We start from the raw sequence: 20,852 nt of genomic DNA on the forward strand, positions 1-20,852 counted from the left end.
TTTACACCGAACCTCACCCGCTACCAGCGCCAGCCAGGTCAGGTCAGGGGCGTGCCCGCAGCACAGCCCCCGCTGCGCCGTGGGGGAAACCCACCCATAGCCCAAAGCCCTCGACGCCGCTCTAGCCCCGCCCCTCCCCGCCTTCCGCCAATCGAGTCGCCCTGTGAGCCAAGGGGCGGCAGCTGTGGCGCGTGTTCCCTCGCTGATTGGCCGGTAGCCGCCGAGCGTCAACCGGGGGCGGAGAGCGTCAGGAGTGGCTGAGCGGGAGAAGACAGCAGGGAGCTGATTTGCCGCCGCCTGTCACGTGGTACTGGAGAGGCTGTGACGCCCGCCGTGGCGGAGGGGCTCGGCTTGTCAGGTAGGTGGGTGCCGCCGCCGCTGGTGCCCGCGCCTCGCCACCGGCGCCGGGCCCTCGGGGGGCGGCTGCCCTCCTCACGCCCGATCTGGCCGTGCCGTGCCGCGGGGCGGGGGGACGGGGAGCGGGTAGGCCAGGCCCAGCTCAGCCCTGCCAGGCGCGGGGCTTCACCTGCGGGCGTGGCTGGGCGGGGCGGATGCAGCTCGCGCTTCCTTCCAAAGGGGCATCCAGCCGCCTCCCCCGGCCCGGCGCAGGGCGGCGGCTCCGTTTCCAAGCCGCACGGCGGCGGCGGCGGCGGCGGCGGCGGCGGCTCCGCCCCGCGAGGCAGGAGGCGCGGCGGGCGCCATCCCCGCCCCCGCCCTAGGGACTGCTGCCGGGGCCGGGGGTCCGAGCTCGGCAGAGCGGACAGGAAGAGGGCAGCGCCCGGCGGCAGCACTGTCGCGAGCCAAGGGTCAGCGGCTGCCGCTCTGCCGTGTGCTCCCCTCCCCCCCCCAATGAACATCACAGTCCGTCCCACCACTCCCTGTTCCCCTCCGGCAGTGCCTTGAGGGTTGGAGACTTCCGAACTCCTTGCAGGTTCGGTTTCGAGAGCGCAGCAGGCACTTCTTAAGGCCGCAGTGTGTGTGTGATGTTCTCAGAATCCGGTCCGGGCAGATGCAGCGGGTCAGCTCCTGAGCTTGGCGTCCTGGGGGGCACGACAAGCTCACAGGTTTGGTGCATGAAGGTGAAGCACGCAGAATGGCATTACCTGTTTTTTTCCGTGCAGGAATGCTTCTTTTCCAGTGAACGTACTCACCAGTGTGGATATCTCTGGCTTTGTTGCTCTTTTCAACAACCCGTTTTCTGTTCTCCTAACAGGAGAAAAAGGAAGTGGAACCTCACAATGATGTGACATAACTTTCCCACGCTCTTTAACAAACTTCTTCAGAATAACTCTGATGCTGTGCCTTATCTTGTTTTCAGCATCTTTGAACTAGTTACAATATGGGCCACATCTGAAACTCTTGATTTTCAAGACCAAAGGAACTTAATGGGTATTATAAGTGTACTGACAAGGTCACACACTGTAAAGGTGTGTTTTCCTACAGAGATCAGTGATGCAGTAAGCTGTGTGATCGAGTCTTTGGAAGGTGCCAGGAGGTGGGAAGTTGATACTTGCAATCTGTCTGCAGTTGAAACAAATTGCTACTGATACACGTATTATGGGATGAGTTATGGTACCTGTTTCCTCCTTTAACTAGTTCAATTTTGATCTATTATGACACACTGTCAGTGGTGCTGCAACTTAAGGATGTCCAGTTGTGCAATGTTATCCCCAGAGGAGCAGAGCTTTGGGGGTACTTCTTCGAAAGGAAAGATATAGGAAATAAGGAGAAGAAGGGAAAGATACATAGGAAGCTCTATATATGCAAGGTTCCTTTCTGACTGACCAAAAGCTTGGTAAGGCCTTACATTGCATCAGGGGAGATTCAGATTGTATATTAGAAAAGTCTCTCAGAATGAGCAGTAGTGCATTGGATCAGGCTGCCCAGGGAGGTGACTGTCTCTGGAGGTATTCAGGAAACAGATACGTGTGACACTGAAGGGCATGAGTTGACAGTTGGACTAGATGGTCATAGAGGTGTTTTCTGACCTTAACAATTCTATGTTTTATGATTTAATTATCACCAAGATCCTCAGAATCATAGAATGTTTTGGGTTGGAAGGGACCTCAAGGATTGTCTAATTTCAGTCTCTGTGATTGATACCCTCTCAGTCAGGTGCTATCCAGCCTGACTTGAACAGCTCCGGGATGGGACATCCATAGCTTCTCAGGGCAGCCTAAGCCTCCTTGCTTTCCCACAAGTGTAACTTCATTCATTACTGAATCTCTCAGGAACATTCTCCTTCAGTTGGTGTCCGCTGTGTTAAGCACATCTGAAATCTCTCTGTTACTTGTCTGTGAGCACAGGCTGGGGTAGGGGGTGGGAGGATTCTAAGGCAGGGTGATGTGAAGGAAAAGTGGGCCTTCCTTAGGAGGGGGACAAGATAACATGTGCTTCACTGTAAGGAGGAGACTGTACGCGGGGAAGCAAGAGCATGTGACTGTGTGCTGCACTGTCAGCAAGAACTATAGTTTTATTTTTCTCGCTGAAGGCATTCTGTGCCTGGGTTAGTGCTTCACAAAGCATGCAGGAGGGTTTGCTGAAAACAGGCAGGCTGGTTCTAGCCTCCAGCCCCAGGCAGGCTTCCCGTGGCCTGTGCTGTGCCTGCGCAGAGACCCCACTTCCTGCCTGCTGCAAGGGGAGGTGGGCCGTCCTGTTGGCCCATGGGCTGGCAGCTGGCCGGCGCTACGCCTTACAAGGAGGTGGGCGAACTGCATGAGGTCACCGCTTTGTAGGGAGGAGGATTTTCTTCAGTGTGTGGGAAGTGGGTCTGGAAGAGGAAGGGGTAGTCTTTGGCTGAGGGAAGGGAGGAGGAGCGGCAAGAAGAGGGCTGAAATTCACTTCTGCAGAAAATAAACTCTGTATACCCTCTTATCTGGAAATAAAAGAGGATGCCCTGTAGTACCATTACATTTTTCATGTATTTGCCTTATAAACATAGATTTAGAAAACTTGAGCAGGGAGGATTGTTATATAGGAGAGGGAGGCTTGGAATGGTTGAGTATTTGGCATTTAATTAGGGAGTAAAAGGATTTAAGATACTGTGTGTGTAAATATGCATTAGGTGACTACAGTGTCTTAGAGAAGATTTATTTTGAGAATTATTAATAGCAAATTATTGGAATTCATGACTTTGTTTTTGGATTTTAAGAAAGGATGGTTACCTTTATTTTTAAGAGATACAATTGTGGTGGTGCACGGGAAGTCTTGTAAGTGCTTAACATGCAGCGTGTATCTATATTTACTTGTTTTTTCTTTAAGGACAGCTTCTTGTGATGAGGAGTTTGGATTGCCATCATCTCATATCATGAAATCATATTTCAGAGTACGGCTGTAATTTTTTTTGAATTATTTTGACAAGTTCAAGTGCAGAATTAGATTTGTTTCAAGTGCCGTGAGTCTGAAGCAGTTTAGCTTTTTCTCAGTGATGGGTGTTTCTCTGATGATAAGTTCCTGGTAAATTTCTGCTCAGTGTGGTTATTAATCTGAGTGATTGAATTGTACTTCATCTTCTACTTTAAGTCTCAGACCACTGTTTCATCTACAGTTGCCAGTTTCCTTTACATTACTGTCTTTCTGCACTACATGAAAGTGCCGAACGGTTTAACTTCAGTTTCCAGCTTACTTTCTCACATCTGAGCTTGCTACTGACTGGCTCACTGCACATGTGTAGTTGACACAGCTGAGCGCGGAGACAGCTCCTCATGTTCATTGCTGTTCTGTGGCTTGGTGACTGTTCTCTTGCCAGGGGTACTAATTTGTCAGGGCTCCTCATCTCTAAAATGTATTAATCAGCTTGAAAGGACATAGTTCTGGTTGCTTAGTCATGTCTGTGTTGTGAGCTTGCTCCTTGAGTAGCAGGGATATTTTGTTATTTGTCATTGCGCTTTTCTGCTGAGGGCAGAGGTTCTACTTGGGCCAGAATTTGCACTTAGTTTCTTGTTTGGCTGAATGTGGTGTAATAGCAGTAGTTGTGTGCTTTGAGACATTCCTGTCACATCGCTCTGTATTGACACTCTCACATGAAGCTTTCTACCATTACAGGAAAAATGTCATTTAGGATATACTTTACAATACTGCTTTCACAATAATGTAATCTGTTTGGAACTACAAGTCTCATTAGGCTCCAATGATGAAAATACTTAATGAATAACTACTTAATTGTTTTTATTGTTAAGCATTCTTCTACACGGTATTCAGATTTTGTTTTGAAGACTGTCCTTTCACAAGGTCTTTTGTAATTTTCGTCATAAAATCTTATTGCCTCCAGTCTTTATTTCATATTATGGTTTTGGAAGCTATTTATTTTGACGGAGCTGAGCATGAAGAAATTAATACTTAGCATCAAAATAAATTACCATAATTAAAGCCTAATGAAAAATCAATTATCTTTTAAATAGAGGCAACCCATGAAAAGTTTGTGAATTGTTTACTGTTATCCGAAAACTCTTCAACACAAGAAGAAATGGAATCCAGAGTAATGTTAATGTGTATTAATCACAAATTATTTGTTCCTTTAAACTGCTCACTTAGAAACTGGGAGATACAAAATTATAGCACTGAACATGATGGCATTGTGGAGATGAGCCCCTCTGACAGAATGCTGAATCATCCCCAGAGCTCTCCATCCTCTAATAAATAAGTCGGGCATTTACTGGGGTTTGTAATTACATAATCACATAATGCATGTTCCAAGGAGGGTGGCATTTGGAGTTTCATCCTCAATTTGTGAATCTTTTAATTTCACTACTCGATTTGTCAGCTCTGCTACTTTTCTTCAGCTCTGTTTATGCATGACTTTTTGCTTTAGAAAGACTGGAAAATCTGATTGCATAATTTTACAGCATATTGAAATTCACATTATTATCATATTTACATGGTTTGCAGTTTGTACTGCAATAGTAAGTTGTTTTTTCTCTAACAAAACAGACTGGACTGGAGGACTATGAATATTGTTTTCTGAGTATTTAATAAAGGCAGGAATAAGCTTATTGAATATTTGGTGTTTAATGCTCAGACAAGTGACGTATAAATAATATCTCAGCTAGTGCTGAGTAAATAAGTTTAACTTTGGTGACCATATGAACAATTAAGAGCACAGTCTTAGTATAAATCTGCTTAGTCTTTGAATACTTAAAGCCTCTCTTATCTGTTATGCAATTTTATGCAGGTTTTTTTTTTTAATAATTTTTTAAAAATGAAGTTAGTGTAGTGTAGTGTGTTGCCACCAGATCTGTTAAGATACAGCCTTTGAATATATATATTTTTTCTTTTATTTTTTCCCCTTCAGGGAATATCTGACTCCATAGCAATGGTATTTGCTTGGAAATGTTCATTAATGTAAGATAGTGTCCCCGTGAAACTTGATCCAGAGAAGGAGTGCAGTAAATAAGGTGATTAAATTTAAAAAATGTGAAAGTGCGGACAATTCTACAAAACACTGAATAAAGGTATTTTAAAAAAATAAAATTGTCCTATTCCTTCAGCAAACTGTTATGACAAGTGCTTTTGTAGATAGTTTCGGTGAAAATCAGAAGGGCTTTGGAGTGCCCTTCTGCTGACAAAGAGCTAAAAAGCGTGAAAGCAGAACACACACCTGCTTTTTGTTGGTGTGAGTTTGTTATGTGTTAAAACACACACACAAAAAAGAGAACAAAAAAAAAAACCAACAACTCAAAGCACTATGAGTGGTGTACTTTCTCTGAAGGAGAGTTGCCTTTCCATCATTTCCATAGTATATATGTTAGTTCTCCAGTTCAATTAAAAAGATGTGGTAACTGAGCAGATGAAAGGAAATGCTTAATTTCCAAATGCACAAGAATGCTAGCAGTTGAAAGCTGTAGAAAAATTGATTTGATGGATAGACAACTCCCTGGATAAAGGATTGGCTGGATGGTTGCACTTGGAGAGTTGTGGTCAGTTGTGCAATGCCCAAGAGGAGACCAGTGACAAGTGGTGTTCCTCAGGGATTGCTGTTGGGACTGGTGCTGTTTAACATCTTTGTAGGCGATGTGGACAGTGGGATTGAGTGCACTCTCAACTGGTTTGCAGACAACACAAGCTGTGTGCAGTTGACACGCTAGAGGGATGGGATGCTATCCAGAGGGACCTGGACAGGTTTGAGGTGTGGGCTTGTGCCAACCTCATGAAATTCAGCAAGGCCAAGTGCAAGGTCCGGCATTTGGGTTGCGGCAATCCCAAGCACAGTTACAGATTGGGTAGAGAATGGCTTGAGAGAAGCCTGGAGGAGAAGGATTTGGGAGAGTCAGTTAATGAAAGATTCAGCATGAGCCTGCAATATACATTAGCAGCCCAGAAAGCCAGCCATATTCTGGGTTGCATCAAGAGAGGAGTGACCAGTAGATTGAGGGAGGTGATTCTGCCCCTTTACTCTGCTATTGTGAGACCCCTACCTGGAGCCCCCAACACAAGAAGGACGTGGAGCTAATGGAGCAGGTTCAGAGGAGGACAGAGATGATCAAAGGCTGGAACGCCTCCCCTACGAGGACAGGCTGTGAGCTGGGACTCTTCAACCTGGAGAAGGCTCCAAGAAGACCTTATGGCAGCTTTCTAGTGCATGAAGGGGGCATCCCTGCCCATAGCAGATGGATTGGAACTAGGTGATCTTAAGGATCCCTTCCAACCCAAACCATTCTATGATTTATGAAATGTGCAGTTGAGAAACTGTAGAGAATTATAAGGTTTGTAAGGAAGTTTCAGGAAGGCTTTTCAGTGACCATTTCTGCCTCTTGCATTGGGTGAATGTTGAAACTGGAAAGGGAAATTTCTCATCAGTAAATGTGTAAAATAAATCTGATTAAGAAGCTTATTTGACATCTGAAAATACGTAATTTGTCCGAATTAGTGGGTTTTTTTTGTTTGTTTGGAGAGGAGAATTACATGCTTACCTCTGGTCAGAAATCTCAGTTTTATTCAGTCCTTGTCTTCCTCTGCGGGATAAAAATAAGGATATCATCAGTCTATCTGGATTGTGTCTGCAGTATGGTCCATAAAGACAATACGGATTTAGCTATTAAAACAGATGGTTGTTACCAGTTATTTCAGCAAGATGGCTCATGTCTTACTGCATATTTTTTCTTAAATTGGGATTTCAGATATAAAGATGCAGTTAGTGAAATTCCTGTAAAGTATCCCGGAGAATAATAAGGCAAGAATTCACAGAGGGATTTAAATAATTATTGCATAAAATACAAATTACAAATGTTTCTATCATCTTTTTTTTCTTTTTTTTTCTTTTTTTTTTCCTGTCAGTGAAGAATCACTGTCAGTGGTTCTGTGTTCTGAAGAACATTGAGTTCGTGAATAAAAAAGATTAGCTGGTATCCTTTCCGGAAAGAATACTTTTGACACTTAGAATGAAATATTACTGTAAAAAAAACAAAAAACAAAGAACCAAAAAAACATAACAGGCTGTTGTTGTAATAAGTTCATTTAGACTGAGTCTTGTGTATGCAAACACATTTCCACATCAGACATTTATGCATGCCTTTTATTGTTCTTGTGCACTTCATCATTTTTTCCAGAGACATTGGAGGTTAAATGTCCACATTTTGTCGCAGTTTGCTCTGACATCCAGTATGTTATAATATAAGAAAACATAATTAAAGCGTAGTCCATTTATACATTTTTGAATGAGATAATACATTTCAGGAGTGTTCTTTATAACTAGGGATGATATCCGAGCAAAACTGACTGAACCTGGAAAAGTAGGATAGCTTTTTTCATGTTTCCTGAAGAGTTATGTTTTTGTAAGGTATTAAAATTTTTATTAAAATTTGTTATGCATGTGAATTTGCACCACAAGAACAATATTTGAGAAGTTGCAAATGTCTCGTTCAATCATCTGTCTTTTGGGTGACAACCCTTATAGTGAGAATCACTTTAACTCATCTAAAAGAAGGAGTTACCATAGTAAGCATCTTTCAGGACGTGGAGCATGCAAAAGAAAAGTCATCCAGATGAGTTACAGCAAATAAAAATTTCAGGCAGTGTCTTTTATTAAATTATGTTATATGATTTATATCCTGCAGTGTAAGAGTCTGGCAAATCAGCTATGAGGAAGGGACTCTGTTCTTGGACTTGTGTTTCTTATGGGCTAGTTTCCTGTGTAAAGTACTGTGAGGCTGATCTACATTTAATGTGGTACAGTGCCGAGGAAATAAGTGACCTCAGGAAAACTGAATGAACAATGAGTTAACTAAACAGAATGTTATATAAACCAGAAGGATGAAGGAGGAAAGAAGCGGCCGCCACCATATTGCTTTCTGAGTTTCTTTTAAATGAATGAAAAATACTTGGAACTCTACTATTTTTCTCTTACAGAGACCTGTATGTCATGTATTACAAACCATTGGTGAGTCTTTAGTCTAATTGTTTTGGCTTCTGGGAGAAATTATCTGATGTTGGACAATAGGGAGAAAATCATAGGATCATAGTAGCCCTGTGTAGCAGTATAGGCTTGGGAAAGGGTGGCTTGAAAGTTGACTGTCAGAAAATGGGGTTGAGGGTGCTGCTTGTCAGCCAGCTGAACATCAGTGAGCCAGCAGTGTGCCCAGCTGGCCAAGAATGCCAGTGTCATCCCGGTCCTGTATGTGGCACTGGTGAGACAGCACCTTGCATGCTTTGTTCAGTTTTGGACCCCCTCTCCACAAGAAGAGCATTGAGTTGCTTGACTGTGTGCCAGGAGAGCACCAAAGATGGTGAAGGAATTGGAAAAGAAGAGCTGTGAGGATTTACTGAGGGGACTGAAATTGTTTGGTATAAAGGAGGCTGAGGGAGACCTTACAGCTCTGTACAACTGCCTGATAGGAGATTGAAGCAAAGAGGATATTATGCAGAGAATCACACACAGAACTGCAGAGATTTGAAGGAACCTCACAAAGTCATCGAGTCCAGCACCCCTGCTAAAGTAGCTGCTGTACAATAGATTGCACAGGTAGACATTCATACAGATCTTGAATATCTCTATAGAAGGTGTCTCCACAACTTCTTCGGGGAATCTGTTCCAGTGTTCTGCCATCCTTACCGTAAAGAAATTCTTCAGTGTGTTTATATGGAACTTTCTGTATCTGAGGTTAGGCCATTACTCCTTATCTTACTGCTTTACACCAGCAAGAAGAGCCTGGCCTCATCCATTTGCTTTCCACCTCCCTTTACATCCTGAGTATCCAACTTTTGGCTTGCCTGGGCTGCATGTAGTGAACAGAAATTGTCTTGGGCAACATACAGGTAGGCTGCTCCAAAAGTAATGCCTCATATTTATTTCTTTGGAAACTACAACTGATACAAAGAGCATAATAACACTGTTTGATAAAGCACATCTCAGCTACAAAACTCTAATTTCCAACATGGTCACCACCATTAGTTATGCATTTTCCCCTGTGATGAATAAGAGATTGCATACTATCCTCATAAAAATCTCAACCAGAGGAGGTGGCTTAGTGTCATCAAGACTGAAACACACCATCTACCACCTCACTGTGCTCACATCCACTGTTTGGTCTCCATAAAAGTTCAGCAAGCATCAATGAATGTCAGTAGATGCATTTTTTCCTGCTTGGAGAAATTCAGTGGCCGGTCTTTGTATGCACTTCAACATCGACATAATTTTGTCAGGCTGCCCCTCTGCTTCTATCTGTAACACAGTAACAAGATGTCATGGAATATTGTTGGGAAGGTTCTGCCTCTGTTGTTATACCGCTTATGTCCTCCTCTAATGTTATGGGTCAGCATAATAAAATACGAGGCACTACTTTTGGACCAGCCCTCACAAAATACACACAATTATATATTGATAATTTGTAAGTCTGGTGAGTCCTATTCAGGCTCCAGTTGGTCCAGGAGAAGCTCATGAAGTTCAACAAAACCAAGTGCAAGGTCTTGGGCATGGATCACAGCAACCTCCACTACTACCAATACAAGCGTGGGGATTAAAAGATTGAATACAACCCTGCTGTAAATGGCTTGACGGTACTAGTGGACAGGAAGCTGGACGTGAGGCAGCAGTACGCCTAGAGAGATGTGGACTATTTGAAGCATGTTCAGAGGAGGGCCACAAAAATGATCCAAGGGATGGAACACATCTTCTGCAAGAGTACACTGAGAGAGCTGGAGCTGCTATGACTGAAGAAGAGAAGGCTACAAAGAGACCTGAAAGCAGCCTTTCACTATCAAAGATGGGCTGTAAGAAAAAAGGGGACAGACTATTTAGCAGTGTCTGTTGTGACAGGAATGGGAAAATGGTTTCAAACCAAAAGAGTGTAGATTTAGACTGGATATATGTGAAAAATCTTTTATAGTGAAGGTGATGAGACACTCAAACAGGTTTCCCTGAGATGTGGTGGAAAGTCTGTTCCTGGGGACATTGAAGGTCGGACCAGATACAGCTGTGGATGTTCCTGTTGACTACAATGAGACTGTACTATAAGGATTCTGTGATTTTGTTTTCAAATTCCTTTATCAAAACAGAAATCACAACTGCGTATTTTTCACTGTTCAGAGCCATGAGTTAAGCCAATGTATCAAAATGCATACAATTTTTTTTACCTTTGTGTCAGCACTGGCCTCCCCATGCCCTGTTTTCAGTTGACAGAGTTAATAGTGCACTGATGATTTGATTGTTGCTAAACAATGGGCAGGTGCCCAGGGCAGTTCCACTAGGAAGAACTGCCACCTTTAAACTGCAGGGAGGGGGTGGACTGCATTGTTAGCCATGCTGGGCCGCATGCAGTCTGCAGGCCATGGGTTGGACATGCCTGCTTTAGGTATTTATAAACATTAATCAGATCCTCCTTCAGTTTTCTCCAGGCTGAACAGACCCAGGTTACTCAGCCTTTCCTCATATGAAAGATGCTTCAGGCCCTTTATCATCATTGTGGCCCTCTGCTAGACTCCTTCTAGGAGATCTCTATCTTTCTTGAACTGGGGAGCCTGAAACAGGACAGAGTATTATAAATGTGACCTCATCAGGGCAGAATAGAGGAGGAGGATCAATCACTTCCCTCAACCTGCTGGTCGCGCTCTTTTTAATACACTCCAGGATACCATTGGTCTTCTTGGCTACAAGGGCACACTGCTGGCTCATGGCTAACCTACAGTCCACCAGAACATCCAGGTCCTCTTCTGTTGGTCTTTTTCTGCAGTGACAGGTGATATGAAATGAGGAAGTGGCTTCTAGCTGTGCTAGAGGAAGTTTAGATTGGATACTAGGAAGAATTTATTTGTGGAAAGGTTGGTTTAGTATTGAAAGGGGCTGCTGAAGGAAATAGTGCAGTCCTTATTCAAGGTGGATACAGCACTAAGGAACATGTTTTAGTGATGGGACTCAGTAGCTCAGCTTGGTAACCGGCAAGCCTGATGATGATTGGGGTCTTTTCCAACTTAAATGTTGGAATGAACTTAAATGATTTTGAGCAAATGAATAAAGAAATGGAACAGTAGCTTCAACTTCTTCCTAACCAAGTGAAGATGATGTCTAATAGAATAAAAGAAATTAGTGAAGGAATATGTAATTGTGTATAGAACAAATCATTAGTAAACAAGGTTATCACAGAAACACTTAATTTCAGAATTGATTTTTCCTGCCCTTTTAATTGCATTTGTTTCCATCTTGACTATTTATTCAAGACTACTCCTCTTGAAAATGTCACATTTGACTTGTCTTTTGTTGTTCCCGCTTGTTTAGATTTTTTTTTAATATACTTAAATATCAGCATGAGCCATTGATCTCTATGTTTATGGGTTTTTTTTTTTTTTTTTTTTTGGTCTGTTTGTGGCCAACTTTTTTGTAATTTTAGCATTGCAAGCTTCTTTGTAACAGCTCTCTCCTTTAGGAGATAGAACCTTTGTAACATTAGAATAGTGGAATTCTTTATACTTCTTCAGAAGACCTGCCAGCCACATGAGATGATGACAATAATAACAAAAAAAAAATAATTGAATTAGGTTTTTTTGGCTAGTATTTCTCTGCTGTTTATCAGACCTTACCAGGGAATGCTATTGTTAATGACATTAATATATTCATGAGAGAAATTTGTCATGGTGTTGGTCCATAGTTTCATTCCTGCTTGAATCATATTAATTTTGAATATGCAGGGTATGCATCATACACATGTGGATATATATGAATGCATACATGCATGTACAGAAGGAGCTGAGAAAGTCATGTCCTTAGTTTGGATCAGTACAGTTAGAAAGATGGAACAGCTACAGGTTTAATTTGGGATTTTGACTTTCCACTCTGATACTGATCAGAATAAGAGTGACTGGAATTGTTCCTCATAAGCTATGGAACCCCCCATTCCAATTTTGAATAAAAAAGCGGAGTAGTCATGATCAAAGGAAGGCTACAGAAAAATAGCTATAAAGGGAAAAGCTCTGCAGAGAGCTTGAACATTTAAGAAGATTGGATATATTTGATCACATCTTCTGTTCAGATAGAATCGTCTTTACCAGCCTCATTCTGTTCAATCAGTTTTTCTGTTAACATTTAACATGGAAGTAATTGTTGCACCACTGCTGAATAGAGTTCAGAGGAAGTTCTTTGTTCAGGTCCTTTCTATTCAGGCTGTGCTTTTCTTTGGCTTCCCTTGCAGTCTGTAACCTAATTTAAAGGAAGTTTAATTCCTGGAAAAAGATGGGAGGAAACCCTTCTTTATTTGTAATCCTGTGGAAGGTAATAAGAAACTAGGTGCGTGTCCCCTTTGTAAGTGAGCTGTGGGGTCAGTGTATTTTCTACGTGGCATTGCCTCTTCCAGAGTTACTGGGAGTGCTGCAATGAGTCCTTGAGGCACAGTGGCTGAATATGATTGTGGCAGTCTCGCTCTGCTCTTCTGAACACTGCTGTAGCTGCCTTCACCCCCTGTTTACTCTTCTGCCTGGTGAAATTCAGTCTCAGTCATAGTTGTTCTGGCCCAGTTCACCCTAATTGTGTGACTAATGGGGCAGGTGGACCTACAGACCCATTCCCTGAGATAGGTCTGAAAACAAAACTTCAGCAGCGAGCTGAAGGAGACAACTAATCTACTAAATATGATAGTGAAATGTGAGAAACCACAATATAATATAATTGAAATTGAAGCTAAAAAATAAAATGGGAGAGAGAGTGTCCAAAACCAAAGGCCTTACTCTCATGCTAAAGTCAAGACAGCTAGGGAGCAAAACCACAGTGGTGAGCTGTGGAAGAAGAGGCAGTCTCATGACTCATGAGCAGTTTTCCCTGTGAATGGAAAGTGGAAACAGAACATTGAAGTCTTCTGGGATGTAGTTCTTCTCTTCTGAGAAAGGTACCCGAAAATATCATCAATTCACAGAACTGGAGCATTAACTCTTTAACTCCCAGTGCACTGTATGATGTTATGATGTGGAACATCAGTAACAAAAATAATAAAACTACGACAGTCATCTGCCTTGCTATTTGCCTCTGGCTGTTGGGTAGAATATTCCTCATGATGGATGCAGGCTTGGTTGAACTGCTCCTGAAGAGCTCATTGCCCCAGTGCCAGCACTTGCTTGTTATCTGTTTTTTATAAGAGATTGAGATGGTGGTGAAATGGCTGGAGGCCAAGATGTGTGAGGAGCAGCTGAGATCTCTGGGTTTGTTCAGCCCGGAGCAGAGGAGCTGAGGGGAGGCCTAATGGCGGCTGCAGCTCCTCACAGGGAGCAGAGGGCAGCGCTGAGCTCTGCTCTGTGTGACAGCAACAGGGCCCGAGGGAACGGCATGGAGCTGTGTCAGGGGAGAGGCAGGCAGAGTATTAGGGAAAGATTCTTCACCAGAGGGCAGTTGGTTTGGAGCAGGCTCCCCAGGGCAGTGAGCATGACTGTGCTGGAGTTCAAGGGGTGTTTGGACAGTGCTACCAGGCAAAGGGTTTGAATTTTGGGTGGACTTGTGTGGAGCCCGGAGTTGGAGTCAGTGATTCTTGTGAGTTCCTTCCAGCTGAGAGTATTCTTTCATTCTCTGATCTAATACAGAGCATGTTAAGGATGTTTTCAGACCATAAGGAGCTGGGAGTGACTGCAAGTGTGGTGGAGAATGAGAAGGTGAGACCCTCTGGAACAACGCAGCCTTTGTCATTAGGTCAGCAGTATAGTAGAGTACAGTGGGTCATAGATTAAAATAGTGTTTTAATGTTGGGAAAAAAACAAAGGCACTAAGGTTTAGAAGTCACATGAAGCAACCTCTGCTCTTCTCAGCACTGGCAGTTCACCACCACCGCTCCTTATTAGGCTTTGAGCTTAACTGATTTGGGGACCAAATTTGAGGGAATTAAGAGAGCATCAGTGGTCTAGAAAATGATTTCAAATAAAAGACTGAAAGAATTAGAATTGGTTAGGCAGAAAATTATATGCTTAAGTTGAAAGGAGATAGTCTCTTTTCTCTAAAGTCACAAGAAAATAAAATTTGGTCACTGAGAAACTTTTTCCCATGCTAGAAGTAGAGGAATGCTGAATTGCAGAAGACAGGCTTGACAGAAATCTTTCTGCTGTGGATAAATGTCTTTCTTTGGTGGTAAAGGAAAGATTTAGGTGGTGACTTTAGGTCGTATTATGTGGTTGTTACTAACTTAATCCCATCACATCTATTACTATCACTTGCATGTTTGAAAACAATACCTTCAGGTAAGCAAAAACTTATGTCCAAAGATATTTTATAATTCTGATCAGAGAGGAGTCTAAAGGCGGTTTTATTCTTTTTGATAGCATCACAGTTGCTTGAGAAAATTGTGATATTAATTACCTACAGGTGAGAGCCCAGTGTACGAGTTCGTCTGAGTGAAAAAGTCCATCCAGCTTAGAACTAGCTGTTAAGAAAGGACTGTTGCCACAGATGTAGAATATTAGTGCATCTGGCATGTTTTTCCTGCTAGTGCAGTTTGGAGATGTCTTGAGTGGGCATTCTGTGTGTAAGATTTGTTTTATGAATTTTTGTAATCATTTTTGAACTTGTTTGTCTCAGAATATCTTTAGGCATTAAATTCATTCAAATATTTACTTAGTGAAGAAGTACTTAAGAGCAGCTTTTTAAAGTTTCATTTGATGTTCCCACATTTTTGTGGGAAGCAATTCAGACATCTGATATCTGAAGCCACTTTTTTTGCTATCACTTTTTTTTTTGTACTTTGATCTGACATATTGTTGTTATTTGTTTTGCAAGCTAAAAAATTCTCTTTACTTTCTTTGTTCAAAAGCTGTTCCATACTCTGATCAATATTGCCTATACTTCATGTTCTTCATAAGACAGAATAGAGAGAGAGGAACACCGTTCTTACCAGCAATCTAAGAATATATTCTCTGATGTTCGCTCTTCCCTTCACATCAGAGAATATATTCTCCAATATACTGGATATTTTCAAACCTGACCACTTCAAAGCACTGAACAAATGTTTCTGAAGGTGTATGCTCAGAGACAACCAGAGTATTCTCCTGTGTGATGTTAAGCAACCTAGAATGCTACACAGCATTTACTGATAAGTTACTTCACCTGCTGTTTTACATGCCTGTTTCCCGATATTCTGGAGTTTATCTGCAGGAATTTGTCATGTAGCATCAGTTTTGATTACCTTTATTTGTACTGTTCACAAGCTTAAGCACAGATATTATATGAAATAGTCGATATTTAGGTGACCAATCCAAATAAATGAACGTAGCCTGGCACAGATTCTGATGATGCTTCTGTCTCCCTCCCTGGAGGAACTCTATTCCTTATTCCTGCTTACAAGGGCTTCCCTTCTGTAACAAATTCCTAGTAGATAGTACAGCTGAAACTTTTCTGATGTGTTTTCTTTGCTACCATGTCTAGCACCTTTGTCTGTCAGCTGCTTGATTTCACAAAGAACTCTTTGAATTGCAATGCATGACTTTTGTTTACAATCTGTTGTGTTTTTCTCACCATATTCCAGTTTACAGATTCTTTGGTATGATTTTAACACCTTCTCCAATATGGAAGTCAGACATTGTACTTTTCCCTGTTAAGTTCTGAAAATAAAAAAAGGGTTTATTTTCTGCTCTCCATTCTTCTTTACATTACTAGTCAGTAGTCACTTTAAGCCTAAGGTTTTGTAGAATTAGTAATTCGACAATTTCATACTTGGTACTGCAACTCTTCTATTGAATAGTAGCTGCTTCTTGTGAATTCTTACTATTAATTTGTTATTTGTAAATGTTCTTATGGTACTTCAGGATGCCCCAAGATCTAATGTGTGATTTGCTTTGACTTTCTCAGCCATAATTGAAGAAAACAAAAGTTGATCTACATTTTCTTCTCTGTTCTTATCATCCTTTAATTTTCTCTTTCGTATCTTTATTGCACTGAGAAAGCAAGCTGTCTGTACCTTTCAGTTTCTACTTTGTAGGCTAGAAATAGCGATAGTATTTTGTCGCTGTCTTATAGGCAGGTATACGATTAGGTTACTGACAGGTTTTTTTTTAATTCTTTTGTGTAGTGGTTAGTATATTCCTATCATTTAGACAAGTATTGGAAAGGTTTTATGCTACCAATTTCAAATTCTACACATGACCTCCATGTAGATAAAAACAAGCTCATAGACATGAAGTCAGTAGTAACCACAATTACAGAAAGAAAAAAAAACGGTAGTGTGCTTTATTTTTGTAGTAATAGGCAAAAAAACCTCCTTTCTGGTATGCTGAATAATATCACGTTTAAAAAAAGATGCAAATTTTACCTCTGTGCAGAGAATGGAAAATGTAGCTTGTCTCTGTTTCAGTAGCTGTGGTCTGTTGTTTTATTTCGAAACAGAACTTTTGGAAACAATTATTTCAGCATATGTGATTTTTTTTTATTTTTTTTTTTGACAACTGCCTTCATTGAGATGTTGATAGTAATATGCATTTTACTTCATGTTCTACCTGAAGTGAGAAAAAGGCAAGAAAAGTTTTTCTGTCCATAGGAATGCTGTCATTTCTAATTGGCTCATATTTGTGATGGGAGGATAAAAGCCACATTTATGAGAGCTGTTTCAAAGGTGATGCCTCCTATTTTATGATGTTGGCCCATGGTGTCAGAGGTGATATCGCTAAGTAGAGGTTGAACCTTCCCACCAGTATTTTGGTATATATTTTTTTACCATTTGACAGATGTCAGCAGAGGGGTAGTCTGACGAAATCGTGTCTGATACAGATGTGAGTATGAAACAAAGTTGTGTCACTGAATTTGTCCACGCAGAAAATATGGCACCTATTGACATTCATCACCAACACTTGCTGAATGTTTAAGGAGATCAAATAGTGGATGTGAGCACAGTGAGGTGGTGGGTGCTGCATTTCAGCAGTGACAAGACTCCTCTGTTTCAGACTTTCATAAGCATGGTGTGCACGTTCTTGTTCATTGCTGGTGAATGTGCCTAGCTCATGGTGGCTACTTTGTTGAAAATTAATGCTTTGTAGTTGAGAATTTGCTCTATCAAAAAATGTTCTTGTGTTCTTTGTATTCGTTGTAGTTTCAGTGGAAATAAGTGGGAGGCACTACTTTTGGAACAGCTTAGGTATTCTGATGTTTTTCTCTTGTGTTTTGCTGTTGGTAATTGCTAGTGGAGACTTTCTTTTATGTTTTTAAATCTTGTGCTTTGCAACTTCTTTCAAGTATTCACTTCTTCTATTAAAGATGGTGAATACAGCAGTGACTCTCATTTAGTGCATTTCTTCCTCCTTTCAAACAACTGCCCGTGACTGTTGTTTTCCTTGAAGCGACTGAATGTAAGCATTACTTACAGTCTTTCCTATTTTTGGTCATGGAGAATGAAAGTTTTGTATTTATGTTAGGCAGTACTGTTTCTAGAATGTCATTAAGTAACGAGAAAGGAATACTGAATAATATCTGCTTGAATGATATTTGTTCACATTCTGTCCTTTTGTAAGATTTAAAACATGTGTTCTATTATTAATGCTTTGTTTTAAACTTAAAAAATAATATACAAAAGATTCCTGATTTAATTTTAAAAAGATATGTTATGAGATTGTGTGCAAATGCTGAGGATGAGTCAAAATAGAACAGCTTGCACTTGAAAGCTACATGCAAACCATCTTTCTTATTACTTTTATTTTATATACTTGTTTAATATAAAGCCTCAAAGATTCAGCCTTGTGTTTCTGTTTGCTTCACCCAGATTGCAGTTCAGAGTTGCAGCTTTAAATTTGAGTGCTATAATCCTTTTAACTGTTTGTCTTTTTGCTATTCTGGATATTGCAGTAGGTAGGACCATAGAAGAAATGTCTGTGTTTGTTTGATCCCTTTCTCATGTTGCTGTTTGTTTTATTACAATCTAGTAAAAATGTTTCTATTAAGTTTTTCTTGCAAATTTTATCAGAGAAGAATGGCATTGAGTGTTAGTTTCCTTTGCTTTTGTTCTTCTTATTGATGGCTTTTTCCCCCTACTCTTATCAAGAGTAGAGTGCAGCAATAAATTAATTTGTCTAATTTTCGAGCCTTATTACACTGTTTCAATAGAAAAGAGTTTTTCCAAAAAGAAAAGTAAACAATTAAATATGCTTTAGTTACTTGTGTGTAGAAAAAATACTTCATCTCTCAAAATTGGCATAAAGTGATAGCACATGACTACTTACAGTCATTTGAGAAGTCTTCTGAAATTTTTGTTTTCTTCTACTATGTATTTTTTGTTTTTTAAATATTTTCTGTGATTAGAAACTGAAAATGGAAAGCAGTGTATCTAGTTCTAATTTTGCAATGTATTTTAAAAATGCTGAAATAAAACCCAAACTATATGATCTCTTTTTATTTCAGAGAGCTCCTCAAGATTGAAAGTATATTTCTGAAAGTGAAAATCAGAGGAAGTAGCAGCTGATGTAAAGAGAAGTATACTAAGGATCATTACTTGGGGATATTTTTTAAGGTACGTACTCTGTATTTTGCAGAAAAGTAATCCTAAACATAAGCTGCTTGTTTTGCCATGGGTAGAGTAGTATTTCATACTTATTTTGGAATGATTAGGCTGCGTTTAGGTTGCTCCTTTGGATGTTTATTGGTGGCAATAGCTCTGTGGAAGCATTAGTTCATCTCGACTGTGTTTGTACACTTAGCATCAAGTGTGTGTATGAATAATGTTCTGTGTATGTAGTTAGCATAAAGAAATGGTAGATAAAATATGTGTTTTTTGTTTCATGATGTAAATTCTGGGAGCAGTTCCTATACTGGGAGAAATTCAATAGTCTAATTTTTATTTAGTATGTGGATGGAGGGCTATGAATGATTTGTTTCCTTATTTTAATATAGAATAACTAGAATAAGCCTCACAGGTGGACTGTGTAACAAATTGAGCATTTTTTATAAAGTTGTTTTAAAATTTTTTGTGGAATCTGTGAATTTAAGTATTTATTTCTCCTGAATTCAAGTCCTTCTCCTTTTTCTGTTTTTTTGCAATACTGATAACGTTTCTAGAAGGGGACTTCAAAACACATGCCAGCCACAGTTATTTGGAACCTATGTTTGTTTAGGAGTACAGGAGTTCATAGCAGATCAAGAGTGAGAGATGCTCTAAGCATACTGTTTCCATGCCATCTGCTGGGGGTACAGGTGTGTGATGTGCTTCCTTCTTCTGAATATAACCAGGGGCATGGCATGCTTCTGTTTTGTGGTTTATCAATTGCTTGCCTTGGCCTGGACAGTTCATCACTCACATTACAGAACCACAGGTTCCAACTGATGGAGATGGATCCATCGTTATTTTTAAGATTAGCAGTCACATTTTTAGATATACTTCATAGCAGCGTGTTAGAGAAGACACAAGCTGTTAAGGGTAGGAGAGCATCCTGGGGAAGTACTGCTATGTATGTGCTGTTCTTCTCTGCTTGTTTGCTTTTGATCATTGGTAGGCAGCCAGTACCTTTGATCTGACACTCTACAGTCACTCTCATGTGTCAGGGGATAGATTGCAATCTTTAAGTGCAGATTGGCTGTGAAAACTACTTTCTTCGTAGTTGAAATCCAGAAAGACTAATAGTGCTAGAATATTGGCTTTATTTGTTGAAAGGAGTGTTACAGGATAGAAGAATTAAGTGACTGTCTTTTAAGTTTTTCTCTTAATACTGAGAAATTTTAACATTATTTCTTTAGAATCATAGAATGATTTGGGTTGGAAGAGACCTTAATGCCTTCCAGTTCCAACCACCTTGTTGTGGGCCACCAGATCAGACTACCCATTCCACCTAGCCTTGAGCACCTCAGGGGATGGGGCATCTATAACTTCTCCAGGCAAACAGTTCCAGTGCTTCACCACCCTCTGAGTGAAAAATTTCCTCCTAATATCTAACCTAAATTGCCAGTCTTTTAGTATAAAACCATTCTCCCTGTTCTATGACCACCATACCCTGGAGCCCTTCTCTTCTCCAGGCTGAACAAGCCCAGCTCCTTCCACCTTTCTTCATAGGAGATTTGTTCCAGCCCTCTAGTCATTCTCATGGCTCTCCTCTGAACACTCGTCAGCAGATCTGTATCTTTCTTGTGCTGTGGGCCTCAAGCCTGAGGCCTCCGCCCTCATGAGGGTAGAGTAGATGGGGAAAATCCCTCACTATTTTGGCCACCCCTCTTTTGATGCAGCTCAGGATACTACTGGCCTTCCAGGCTGCAAGGGCACACTGCTGGCTTGTGTCCAGCTTTTCATCTATGAGAACTTGCAAGTCCTTTTTGGCAGGGCTGCTCTCAGTGACTGCTTCTCCCATTCTGTACACATCTGGAACTGTCCCATCCTAAGTGTAGCGTCCTGCACTTAGCATTGTTGAACCTCATTAGGTTCACATGGGTCCTCTTCCCAAACTTGTCCAGGTCTGTCTGGATGGCATCTCTTCTTTCTGTTATATAAACT

At 41.0% G+C, this 20,852-nt stretch overlaps 1 protein-coding gene across 2 annotated transcripts in view; it reads left to right on the plus strand.

Annotated features, from left to right (window-relative positions):
* The first annotated feature begins 235 nt into the window (after window positions 1–235).
* FER (FER tyrosine kinase) overlaps window positions 236–20,852 on the plus strand; it is a 183,818-nt gene continuing 163,201 nt past the window's right edge. For both annotated transcript variants that reach the window (XM_085212751.1, XM_085212752.1), the window contains exons 1-2: window positions 236–358; window positions 18,776–18,884. The gene's annotated coding sequence lies outside the window, so the exon portion shown is untranslated. The remainder of the gene's footprint in view (window positions 359–18,775; window positions 18,885–20,852) is intronic.

The sequence above is a fragment of the Meleagris gallopavo genome, chromosome Z (genome assembly GCF_905368555.1).
Source record: "Meleagris gallopavo chromosome Z, MGAL_WU_HG_1.1, whole genome shotgun sequence".
In the NCBI taxonomy this organism is placed as follows: Eukaryota; Metazoa; Chordata; class Aves; order Galliformes; family Phasianidae; genus Meleagris; species Meleagris gallopavo.